Genomic DNA, 5,614 nt, shown 5'->3' with positions numbered 1-5,614 from the left:
AGAATCAGAGTTGGGGAGTGAATAACCCTTTGGAAACATTTAAAGAGAATCTCCCTTATTATGATGGCAGATTATATTTGCCTACTTTGGAACTCCAAACGAAGGCTATGCATTGGTGCCATTATTCCCCTCTGGCTGGACATTCAGGGAGTAAAAAGACACAGACTTTAGTGGAAAGATACTTTTGGTGGCCCAATTTGAAACAAGATGTAATCAAGTACGTGTAGGAATGTAAAACATGCGTACGAAGTAAAGCGGATCACACCAAGAAGTCAGGGGTACTTAAACCCTTGCCCACTCCCACCAAAATATGGACACGCATATCAATGGACTTTATCACAGACTTACCACCAGATGATCAGTATGATACGTTTTGGGTGGTAGTAGATTACTTATCTGAACAGGCTCACTTTGTGCCTTGTAGAGGCATTCCAGGAGCTGGGGAATTGGCAGAATTGTTTTTGCAGCATGTGGTTCGCCTGCACGGACTACCATGTACTATTGTGTCTGATAGGGGACCGCAGTTTACATCAAGGTTTTGGCGCGCTTTCTGTCAGATGTTAGGAATCAATTGTGCCCTGTCTACTAGTTATCATCCCCAGACGGATGGACAAACTGAAAGAGTTAACCAGACGCTGGAGCAATATTTGCGCTGTTATTTACATGAAGGAATGGAGTCGTGGGTTCAAGCCTTAAGGTTAGCTGAATTCACTTATAATAACGCGGAACATGTTTCCCTGGGAATGGCTCCCAATGAGTGCTTGAATGGGCAGGTACAGGAAATGTTACCAGAACAGCTACCAAATGTTGAACATTTTCCAACACTCCAAAACAGAAAACAATTGCTTCTAACCATCAGACCGAAGGCGTGAGATAATTTGGAATATGCAAAAACTCAATATAAGTTGTACGCAGACAGAAAGAGAAGGGAGGCTCCGCAGTACAAGGTGGGGGATAAGGTATGGCTATCCACACGCAATTTGCCTCTAATTGGATCTCGAAAATTTGCTCCCAAATTTATTGGACCCTATGAAATAGTACAAATTGTGTCAGAAGTTGCTGTGAAACTGTGTTTGCCTAAATCTCTGAGAATCCACCCGGTATTCCATGTGTGTCTGCTTAAACCCGCAACGCCTGGAACACGCGTGCAGAGACCTCCAGCTATCCACAAAGAGGGTCATGTGGAATATGAAGTAAAGCAGATCTTGGACTCAAAAAGGAGGAGACAAGTGTTATGGTATTTGATCCGGTGGGCTGGATATGGACTGGAAGATTGCTCCTGGTAACCTGCTAGTGCAGTGCATGCACCTCGTCTGGTAAGAATGTTTCATGCAAAGTATCCGGAAAAGGCAGGTCCTGGGAAGAGCCCTGGAAGGGGAGGTAATGTCAGGAATAAGGGCCTGTGGTGCAGGAGGAAGGAGGTACGGCATATCTAAAAACTACAATTCCCAGCAGGCATGGGGAAATGTGTAGTTCCTTGGGCCTGTCGGTACTCAGCTGCCGGCACTTTGCAATTAGGGATTGGGCTCTTAACGGCCGCCCACCCGTGCTCATGTGCTGTTGATTAATGTTGGAGAGCATGGGCGGCGGCGGCGACGGCGGCAGGAGCGAAGCAGGAACGCTGAAGGTGTAAGCGAGTGGCTGGAAGGAGTCACGCCGGCTATGTCGCAAGGCATCTTTATATCCCGGGGTGCGGCGGCACACGCTCCTTAATCTGCTCCAGAGCTACAGGTCCGGGTCAGCCGCAGTAGGCTCCCGGACCATCAGTTAAGTGTTTCTATGTTTGTTTGCTTGGCCGGTTTACGGCATTAACATGGAGTAAATCAGAAGCTTCAAGTATTTATGTCCGGACGTCTGAGGAAAACGTCCGGACCAAAAGTTAAGTGAAGGCACATAAATCCTTGGTTTCGGGCAAGATAAACGCCAGTCTGGTTGCAGGCACATTTTTTACCGCACGTTCTAAGCACGAGGGAAAATACAACTCTTCTAATCCGCATTTCCAGTTATTAAGTTTTTCTATGTGCAGTGTATTATGTTAATCCATGTTTTGTGAGGCATGTGAACGTCTCAATGTTCTCTGTTCATGATCAGTGTATTATGGTTTTAAGTCATTTCCAGTTATTCGCTTTTCCACATGGAGAAAAGCGCCTTTCTATGTGCATTATGTTGTGCTAATCCATGTTTGCTCACGATTTGTGTTATGTGTTAACTAATTACTGAAGATAGAGTCAGGTCAGGTTGCAGGAGTATTAAGCTATCTAGTCAGGAATTGTAGGGGTCTTTTGTCGTTTTATGTCTTGTTGTCTTCCCTTCCTTCCCTTTATTTGTCCATCCCCTTTCCCTAACTCCTTCTTCCCCCCATTGGCTGCCACATGGCTACCTGTAATTCGAACATCCAGGCGCCCGTGCCAACCACGGTGGGAGGGGTCGATCCATTCGGCTTCTGTGGTTCGAGAGAGGGGATTGAAATCCTCCTCCCTTAAGTTCAGTTGTGACACTCTCCCCATACCCACTCATTGACATTGCATTCCTTTTATGCAACATATCTTTCAGTTATGTTTGTGTTTTCTTAGGAACCAAATCCCCAGGGAATCTCCCCCACATAACACAACAAGTAAAATTATTTCAGCAGGATAATAACATTTGGTGAGATCAGAAACCTAAGGATTTGAGTCCATGTTTCTCGTGTCGCAGTTTGCAGCTGGACAGCAGGCTTCATCTCCATTGGTGGAGCCGAGTCAGGGAGTCTGCTTTGCATGAAAAAATATCCATACCTGGATTCCTGCTTCCCCACTGCAACACACCAAAGTCATACCTGGAACACAGTTTACCAGCCCCTTACAACGACAAGAATCTCAAATGGCATATAGCCTCCCAACCAGTACGCATTACATAAATGGATAATGTTCATGTATGGATTAACACTAGATTATAAACCCATAGGAGTGAGACTTTCCCTACAGACTGTTAAGGAAAATAAGGCACAGTGATGAAAATTGATTTGCTCAGAGTATCATAATGTGCAGTTGTGGTAGGTGGGGATTTAAGCCCAAGCTTCAGTAGAGGTGACTTCATCTTCCCTGGTTCCATCTTCAATAATAGAACCAACAAATTGCTTTCTGCAAAGTTGTTATTCAAGTGCTAAACTGGTACACTGTCCAATAAATCTGAGTTTGAAAGAGCCAAGTCACACGACAAAGCAACCTGACAAAATATAAGCAAAGAGTTAATTGAAACGGGTTCATGAAGCAAGTAGGCATCACTTTGTCAGAAAAAAGAGGTTGAGCCTGCCCCACAATCAAGTACAGTGGCATGCAGGGTAGGCACATATCTTTGGAACAGGGTTCAATATACTGACCTGCCTTTCGGGTTTTGTACCTCTGCCTCATTTACCCTATTTTCCTTGTCCATCCCCCTCCGTTATCGGTCCTTTGCACCACATCCTTGATGCCCCTTCAGCGTCATCCATGCAAATAACTTTCTTTTCTCCTTTTGCACCATCCCATAACCATTCCCTTGCACCCCCTTTACTTGCCCTTTTGCACCATCCCTTAACCATTCCCTCACACCCCCTTTACTTGTCCTTTTGCACCATCCCTTAACCACTCTCTCACACCCCCTTTACTTGCCCTTTTGCGCCATCCCTTAACCACTCTCTCTCACCCCCTTTACTTGCCCTTTTGCACCATCCCTTAACCATTCTCTCACACCCCTCTTTACTTGCCCTTTTGCACCATCCCTTAACCATTCTCTCGCACCCCCTTTACTTGCCCTTTTGCACCATCCCTTAACCATTCTCTCGCACCCCCTTTACTTGCCCTTTTGCACCATCCCTTAACCATTCTCTCGCACCCCCTTTACTTGCCCACATTGCTCAGTCACCAATTCCTTGCCACGCACCCCCTTTCATTGCCCTGGCTCACATGTAGACAATAGACCACCTTGATTTGCTAATAGGCTTCTGCCAGACATGACCCAAAGCTGTGGTCATGGTCTTAATGGTGAATGTGGCTTTGGGGCCTGCTCTTGGAAAAAGCAGAGGAAAAGACACAAAGGGGACTTGGCTTTTATTGTGCCCCCATGACGCACTTTCTTGCTTATTTCAGTTCATGGAACCAGAGGGGACAGCGAGGAGAGTCCATCTGGGATCTGGTGATGGAGAAGGAGTAAGAACAACCTATCATGTTAATTTGTGTTTTCAAGGAAGATGGAGGGTGTTTGTGTGTGTGTTTCTGTGTTTATGTTCGGTTTAGACGACTGTGTTGATGTGGTTGAGTGTTTGTGTAATTGGGTAAGGTATATGGGAAAGAATACATCTGTGTTAATGTGACTATATATATATATATATATATATATATATATATATATATATATATATATCCACTGAAAAAACCTTTTAAAAGGGATGTTATGGCGAAGCTGCACTAACAAAAACCCATGAAATTCAGTGAAAAAACATTGTTAAAGGGACGTTATGGTTACAAGTAAAACTAAAAATCCCTTAAAATACAAAAATAATAATTTCTGTTTTTTTTACAGTACAAAGTTTTCATGAAGACACCACGCCCGGGTTTAATTATACACAATCCCAAGAATCACAAAGAGAAGTCCTATCCACAAATGTGAATAGTCAAATCATGAACTTGTCTAAAAAATTGGATGAACTAAGTAATGATTTTAAGACACTTGTACAGTATGTCAAAAATAATGTCATTAGACTGTTCCTGATAACTGTCCTTGCACCTGTCCCCTTTGTCCCCAGCAATCATCCCCATCAAATAGTGAACATTTTAATCAGACAATTTGATGAAACCTCACTCCCTTCCTCCCCTCATGATTATAGTACAAAAATTCCTAATCCTGCCATTTATCTTTCCTACTGCGATACACCATCCCTTTGTAAAATATATATTTTATACTATAAATGCTTTGTATATTGTTGTGATATATATATTTAAACTCCCAGTATGAGTCATGCGGACACTACAACTGTCTGGGGTGTCTGTACTTAAAATGGAGTTGCCCCCGGACAGGTGAGATGTCCGGACATGTTCGGTTTCGCATGATGCACTTTTAATTAGTCTTCCGGACACCGCACCTGTTCTGTGGACACCCAGCGCATGTGCCTTGCGAATCCCACCTGATGGGTGTCCGCAGACGGCTGTCAGAGCTGCGGATGGGCATGGACGTCATCATGGGACCGCACCCGTGTGGCGTGATGGGGATGTCCGCAAATGGTGTCCGTGGCCACAGACAGTTTATACATGCTTTTTCAGTCAATCTAGGGTGTTTCAAGCAGGAACACCTTTGAAAACCTGCTGCAATGGCATCTACTATGGCCATCTTTGTTTCCCAACTACCCCCAACACCATCATCATCTGGAGGGCCTGGAGAGGGAAGCTGCTGCTTGAGTCCTGCTTGCGGCAGATTTCCACAATCATTGGAAATGTCCCAAAGGCTCGTGCAAGCAAGGTTGAATGCACTGAGTGCAAAGTTGTACTCAGTCACGGGGAAACCTGGCTTGTAATCCTACGGGACTACTTGCATGAGGTGCCACACCAAATCAACTCACCTGACAGCACTGAGGATAACAATACCTTTCTCAGGTAAGATT

The sequence above is a fragment of the Ambystoma mexicanum genome, chromosome 6p (assembly GCF_040938575.1).
Source record: "Ambystoma mexicanum isolate Mex_15411 chromosome 6p, UKY_AmexF1_1, whole genome shotgun sequence".
NCBI lineage: Eukaryota > Metazoa > Chordata > Amphibia > Caudata > Ambystomatidae > Ambystoma > Ambystoma mexicanum.
This window is presented reverse-complemented; position numbering follows the sequence as displayed.